This window comes from Lactuca saligna, chromosome 4, assembly GCF_052625555.1.
Source record: "Lactuca saligna cultivar CGN05327 chromosome 4, ASM5262555v1, whole genome shotgun sequence".
In the NCBI taxonomy this organism is placed as follows: Eukaryota; Viridiplantae; Streptophyta; class Magnoliopsida; order Asterales; family Asteraceae; genus Lactuca; species Lactuca saligna.
In genome coordinates this window covers 288,001,174-288,009,151 of record NC_136420.1, presented here as the reverse complement: position 1 = coordinate 288,009,151, position 7,978 = coordinate 288,001,174, and the positions used below count along the sequence as shown (strand labels likewise).

At 34.9% G+C, this 7,978-nt stretch overlaps 1 long non-coding RNA gene across 1 annotated transcript; it reads left to right on the top strand.

Annotated features, from left to right (window-relative positions):
* Positions 1 to 4,766: 4,766 nt before the first annotated feature.
* Positions 4,767 to 5,389, top strand: LOC145039186 (uncharacterized). Its single transcript, XR_013679770.1, has 3 exons — positions 4,767 to 4,893; positions 4,973 to 5,018; positions 5,316 to 5,389. It is a non-coding gene; the product is annotated as an uncharacterized LOC145039186 (long non-coding RNA).
* The last annotated feature ends 2,589 nt before the right edge of the window (positions 5,390 to 7,978 follow it).

Sequence of the window (7,978 nt, the reverse complement as noted above, 5' to 3'; positions counted from 1 at the left end):
GAGAGGAGAAAGGGAAATGGTGTAAGGAAGTGTCAAGGTCAGACCTGCTATTTATATGAAGGATTTTGGACTCTCATGACGTGAGAATCTCATTATTCATGTCGTGAGTTACGTGCTTATCTCTTTGTAGACTCACCATCAATCTTCTAGCTTCCGAAGGTAGCCACATGACTCCTCACGTCGTGAAATATGAATGTTCACGTCGTGAATTTGGATCTTATCACTTTGTAGCCTCGTCATACACCTTCTAGATCCGAAATGTGGCAAAATGACTCCTCGTGTTTTGATTTTCTATGCTCACGCCGTGAGTTCAGTAAAATTAGGGTTTCTAACAGCTAGATCTTGGGAAGGTCGTAACTTTCGCATACGAACATCATTTTTGACGTTCTTTATATTCACGTGTAGGTAATTCCGAGTACTACAATTTTTTTTAGATTCCAAGAGCTAACTCTAAGTCTATTTTAAAATCCTCTTGTCATAAGGATCTATAGCGTTATAATTTATCATAACTTCTTCACGTGAAGTTAGATTTAGACGTTCTCTATATTTTTGGAATCGTATGGACGTACACTTTGATTTATACTATAAAGTATGTATGAAAGTTCATATTTGTATTAGAGTTATCATGAAATACGTAGTAAGTTAACTACATTACTTGTTTGACAAAATTACATTACGTGATTGGTATAATCACATGTGATTGTTATTGACCTAAATTTGACTAGTGTTAAATTCGACCCCCGTTGAAGTAAATTTCATTGTGAAATTTATTTTGTACCAGGTACCGGCGAAGGGTCCTGGATAGCTTCCCTGCTTCCTATTACGATTTCCCTACCACAGCCTAACTCCCTTGACTCCTTAACTTTGGACATTCCTTCTTGATATGTCTGATTTCAACACATGCAAAACATGTTTGTCCTCCATTGTAGCCTGTTTCAGTGTTTGTTCCTTGATTTTCTGTTGTAGGTGTTGTGCTCCTGAAATAATTGGCAGTGTGTCCCTTCTTTTTGCACTTCCTGCAAATATAACAGTCACTTGCATGCTGAGGTTGCATTGACTGCACCACGAACAGTTACCTAGGCGATGACGATTACACTGAGTGCACCTTGGGAGTTTTCCAACATACTTCCTTGATTGTACAGGTATTGTTGTTGTGGCTGCATAATTAGTTATCACATCTTGTCTCTCCTCAGATGATTGTCTGGGATTCTTCCCATTAAATTTGCGATTGTTCTTTCCAGATTCGGGAGAATCAGCTATAAATCCCAATTGAATTTCTGTGTTAGTTAGCTGATGAGCTATAAGCTTTTCACTGTCATATGTTGTAGGCTTTGATGCGATCACCATTCCTTTGATTTGTGATGCTAGACGCCAGATATATCACTCAATCTTCTTGTATTTTGTGGTTACAAGTGCTGGACACATCACCACAAGATCATTGAATCTAGTAGTATAAGCATTTATCTCTGAACCCATCATGGTTAGGGTCCATAATTCTTGTTCCAGCTTATGTATTTCCTCCCTTGGACAATACTCCTCTATTATCATCCTCTTCAGCTCTTCCCATGTCATGGAATTGGCAGCATCAATACCTGTTGTATTCACATGGCTGTTCCACCATGTAAGTGCTGCATCAGCGAAGGTACACGCAACAAATCGTACCTTACATTCGCCCGGACATAAGCTTATTTGAAATACTTATTCCGCATTTTCAATCCAACGGGTCAAGCTAACAACCCCTTCATTTCTAACTCCTCCGCTTAAAACATTAGCTAGAGCTGTAGTGATTCTCTGAGCTATGATTTCTTCAAGTTCTGCTGAACTTATTGGAGGGTTTGATTCTAGTGGTTATGGTTGTGGTTGTTATTGTTGTGGTTCTGGTCGTTGGTTCAGGTTTAGACGAGCGCTACTTCTTCTAGGCATTTTGTTTAGTTCCTATACATTTTTGATCACCAAGTGTTTAGTCTATTAAATATTAATCCTAATTTAAATAATTCATATGATCTGATCATAATAAAATATAGTTGTACACACTACTAGAAAAAGAGCCTTTTACGACGCGCAAACAATGACACGCGCAGATATACGATACGCATTTCTGTGTGTCTAAAAAATAATGTTAGTTTTTTAAAAATTTGAAGGATAGTGGACACGTATTTTTGAGTGCCCTAAAATTAGTGTCCAAAAAAAAGAAAATTAAAAACACGGAAGGCACCTAAATTAAATGGGCGTCGTATACGAATATTGTTTTATAATTTTTAATACGCGCGTCCCTCTTCTTTGATAGAGGTAAGCGGGAAAACCAAATATCTAAATTTTTTGAAGTACCCTCCTACCTACCTCTCTCTCTCTCTCTCTCCTCTAGGTCACGATTCACCATGTGAACTAAGGCATGCCTAAGATTCTGTCTCTTTATCGCCATCGTCTTCGGCTTTGATCTCTTCCTAAAAAAGCGACGATGAATATACCACGAGGCGTCACAAAAGCAACCGGAGGCATCGATACCGGTGGAGCAACGAAATAAGGTATTCTAGAAGAGAGAAAGAGAAGGGGAAAGAGAGGTGGAAGATAAAGAAAAGAGATAAAGTGACAAATATAAAAGGAACGGGAGCAGTAGCTAGAGATCAAATCAAGTAGGCAAAAGGACGGGTTCAGATTCAGACACAAATTCATTCTTTGCTTTCAATTTCATATATGCCTCGATGTTCTTATGAATCGCCTGGATTGTGATACGAGCACGCCCTCTCTTATTCGTCCTCTGATTCGATTCGATCTTCTTTTTAAAACCCTAAATGCCGATTCAGAATATCGTTGGTAAAACCCTAGATCCAAAAATAGGCTACCATTAATTCTTCCCCCGATTTTGGCCAATCATCTAACCCTTTGATTTGGGTCTTTAGTGTTGGAATAAAAATGCGAGACTTTGTCTTCATATGGGCAATGTTAACGCTTCTCTCAGGTAAATAGTAAAGTCACTTGGTTTGCCATTGTGACATCGTATTCTTTTTTATTTTGATTTGCAGTTTTAATTTTGAATGTACAGGTGTTTCTCAGGATGTAAGTGAGGGCTACATCACTTGATTTTCCATGTTGGCATCGTATTCTTGTACTTAAAATCTTGAGGGTAAATCTGGAAGTGTTGAATATAGCTAACTATTGCAGTTTTTAGTCTTTTTATATACTAATATTACCTCCCAAAACCTTTCATCTAACTATCAGTTGCTGTATATTTTGTAGGGTTTCTGTGTAAAAGCACATATTCTGAGAATTCTATTTCAGAATTTTCACATGTAAGCTAGTTAACATACTTATGTTGCTAGTTGAAGTTAATTAAGATAACTTATTCATTATGCATCCCTTTTCACACACAAACAGATAGTTTTTCAAGCCATGGCAATTGATTAATGTTTTTTGAATAATGTCTTTTGAATCTGGAAAGGATATATCATAACAGTTATATGATGCTTTTTTTTAGATTTTACCGAAGAAATTTTGTGTTATGCATTTGCCTGAGCATGATACAACACTTATTCTTGTTGATGAATCTGGAAAGGAGTTTAAGACAAATTATTTGAAAGTAAGACATGGTTTAAGTGCTGGATGGAGGTGGTTTTCTATTGCACAAGGGTTACTTTAGAGTGATATTTTGTTTTTTCGTCTTGTTGAACCCTGTAAACTTCAGGTAATCTTTTTGCTTTTTTTTTTTTGTCTAAAAGATTATGTTATTATATACCCTAAATTGTGTCTTTTTGACTTAACGGGGACATAAGATTATGTTATTATATACCCTAAATTGGATGTTGATCCCATTGAAAATTGACTTTACCCCTCCTTTCACTTTATGGTCTGGAATGTTGTGGTCCTTAGTCCTTTGCTGAGAGGGCAAAATTTGTTAGTGAAAAACTCTTGGAGAACCCAATCCTCTTGAATGTATGGGTTTTGAAATTGAATGAAAAGAAGTAGTTGTTTGTTTGTTCTCTTTCTGTGAAATTATCTGTTCATATCTTATCAGTCTTAATAAGGAAAGAAAGAAAGAAAAAAACAAAACATAAAATGGAAGTAAGATTCTATAATAAACATATAAATGGTATCTGTTAGGTTTTTTGTAACATGATTTAAATTTTCCAGATAGATTGATATGATTGGAGAGTTAGAGAAGATGGCTAATTTTCTTTGACCTCTTCATATCACATCAACTGGCATTTTAATTTTTTGTAATGATTTCATTCAGATAAAATATTGAGCAAGATGGGTGAAGGTTAGCTGTAAAGTAACCGTTGTCTGCAAAATCTTATATTTTTATCACTCTTCTTTTGTAGGTATCAACAAATTTCTAGTGCTGTAGGCACCTTTGGTTGAGTTTTGGAATGTTGGGATCGTGAAACCCATGGATATGTAGCAACCAAGGTAGTTATTTCAACATTTTTTTTAAGACAGTACTTACTCTATTTTTATTCTCTTTGCATGGTTTTGTATCTTTTGGCGAGTATTTTAACATACAGATCCTAATGGTAATCCCTTAAGTTACTTTAATTAGTAAGATGTTTTGAGAGATTATAAGTTTTGTTTTCTGATCATTCATTTAATGCGATAGGTCCAATGTATTACAAGGGAGTTTATCATCTATTCTATCAGACCCCTTTCTAAAAGAATGGAAGAAATATTCTGGTTATGGTTCCTAGTTTGTCTGCATCAGCATCAACATCATCAAAACGACCCAAGTACTAGTGAAAGAACTCAAAGCCACATGTAAATGCAAAATCTGCTTCCACCAATGCTACTCAAATCATAGAAACAGAAAAATCTTATGATGTTCAACTTGAATTCAAACATAGGATCACTCAGGTGCCTACAAGATGAGACTAGTAATAATGTTAGAGTGGTTGACCTCAAGTAAGGTTCTATGTCATTATTTCCCTTTTTAAATTTGATTTTTTTGAAATAGTTATGATGTTGGCATCATCTTGAACAGGGCTGTTGGATCTTTTATTGAATTCACTCCTGATGCATCTGAAGTGGTAAGTCTATTTGTTCCCTGGAGGGTAATATTGTAATTGTTCTACTTGTTCTAAAGCTACATCCCAATCATATACACACATATTAAAATTTTCAAATTTATCCCAAGCATATTAAATGTTTCAAGACAATGCCTTGCATCTGGTGATGTCAATCAAACAACAAGATCTGGGGTTTTATTTTCTCTACTTTAATAATTTTTTGACTTTCAGAAGACATGTATATATATTATTAGATTCTACCATGTTAATTGATTACATATGAGATTGAAGATTGATACGTTGTTACTTCTCCTTCAGATTATGTGGCTAGGAGACATCTTTAGAGCCAAAGTTGTGGATACAACAGAATACTCATTGACAATAGAGGTGACATATTCATTACATCCGCATTACATATGACTACTGACTCATTATAAACATACAGCCATACAATTAAAGTAAACGACACTTGTTAATAGTATTTTAGCCAAGTTTGTAATCACAGAGCTCCTCTGGTTAATCAGGTCACTGGGGATCCTGGGAAGATGGTTACTGTTCAGAGAAACTTAGCCAAATTTGGAATCAAAAAGCTCACAAGAACAGGGAAGGTGAGATGTGTCTTAAATGCCTTTTTTCATGCAACACACACACACACACACTAACTGTGTATGTTGCAAATTGTAGATTGCTTTAAGAAGAGAAAAAATTGGGTGAAACTGCTCCATTTTGGAACTATTGTGCTGCTTCGTATCTAGATCTGGAAGCCCCAGCTCCAATTCCTACTGCCTCAAATATAAGTCACACGGTTGATGAGAACTTGAGTGTGGTTTCAGAGGTATATTCTTTAATTCTTTGCAGGTTTCTATTTGTGATAATTACTTATTTTTTTATTAATTTGAGTTGTGATATATTTGTTTGAATGTAGGGAGATGTTTATCCCATGGAGTACTATAATAAGTTCTCAATGAATCAAGTCCTTGACCCCTATTGGGGTGTGCTTTATGAAGAAGATGTAAGATATGCGTCAATTTCTAATTTTTCATTAATGTCTTATCAATCATTATTTAGCAAATAGTTTATGGGCTATATATAACTGAAATTTAATATTAATAAAACAGTTAACTGGTCATAAGTCTCACACTGTGAACATTCTTGTCAATAATGCTCCTGGAGTTCTCAACCTGGGCACCGGAGTTATATCCAGAAAGGGTTACAACATCCAGGTTTGATTTTTTATCCTTATAGTATAATTTTTTAGGTGAAATGTTTACTTTTTTTTAAATAACAATATTTAAAAATAAAAAAAATGTGTTGTGTTAAATTTAGTGGAATAAAGTTTTCTTCTTCAGAGTCCATTAACTTCACTGCTGACATTTATAAAGGTGATGCACACTTTTTTTCTTCTTAATTGATTTCTTTTACTATGTTTTGAAACAGTTGTACACTTGTTTTAAAGGTGATGCACACTTCTTTTAATGGTTTCATTATTCTCATTTAGTTAGTTGTTCTCATTTGGTAGGTTTAACAGTAGAATGTCCCAATAAGAATTAATTTAAAAGTAGAATGAAAATGACAAGTGATTTTGTGTTGTGTTCACAGGGTTGATGAAAGCGAATAGCTCTAGAGTTAGAAGAGGAAAAGAAAGCTCAAGCTGAAAGAGATAAGATGCTGCAAATGCAAGTGTTGCATTCTTCATTTCAATTGTTAGTATGAAACACATAGTAGATTAGATGAATGCAAATTTATATATTGTAAGAAATAGAATTGTATGACATTAAATTTTATGCAATGGATTGTATTTTTTTTATATGGTATTTTATTTCTATTATGAGACAGTAAATGCAAATTTAATTTAAAAATTAATAAATATATAAATATATTTTTTTAAACATTTAAATTTACGATACGTAAAAATGTGTGTCATTTTCATTTATGACATGACCTTTCTTGACTGGGGTTTTAATGATACGCATTGCGTGTCATTAACACGCGCGTCGTAAGCTTAAGACATGCGAATGCGTGTCGTCTTCCTTTATGACAGGGCCTTCCTTGATACGCATTGTGTGTCGTAAATGCGCGTCGTAATTGCACGTCGTAAATGAGCGTCGTAAATGCGCATCGTCTATAGATGACGCGCAAAAGCGCGTCATCTCTCTTTATGACAGAGCCTTCCTTGACGCGCATTTGCGTGTCGTCTGAGCCTTTTACGATGTGCAATGAGCGTCGTAAAAGGCTGTTTTTCTAGTAGTGACACCTACACCTAGTTTTGATAAGATCTATGGACATATGAACTTTAGTTGGAATATCCGATCTAAGTCCTTGAGATCAAAAGCATTCTGGGTATTTAGGTGTATTCTCATTACAGGTCCGAGTCTTCATACATGACTCTATATTTATTATTTTTGTATTCATGCTCTATTAATTATTGTTTGTTACTTTAGGTCTAGCTGATAAGGCACTGGCCAATCATGATAGTCGAAAAGGCAGGATCATTTTGGCATATAGCCGTTTTGAAATCCATCAACCCAAGCGACATGTCTATCCTGTCACCTCTCCTGTAAGTATTCCTTCAGTATAATTAATAATACTTTTTATTTGTAGGTTAAGGGATATACCTAAACCTAATAGAGTAAACCCTAAACTATAGTCGTGCTTTCCTAAGAAAGTACTAATTCACTATAGTTAATAGCTTTGATACCAATCTATCACACCCCGGCCGTCGGCAGAAACACCGGGCACTGTATCGTCATTTCTTGTATCATAGTCATCAACTTCCTGAAAACACATGCAATTTAAAATACATCAACATAAAGTTGGTGAGTCCACAGGTTTTGACTCCATATAAAAATACTACATTTTCCAAGTTCAAAAGTATAGTTTTGAAAGTATTATTTTGACTTTCCAACGTTTAGTATATATATCCTAGGTATAATGGTTTATGTACTAGATAAGTATATACCTACAAGTCTTATATATTATAA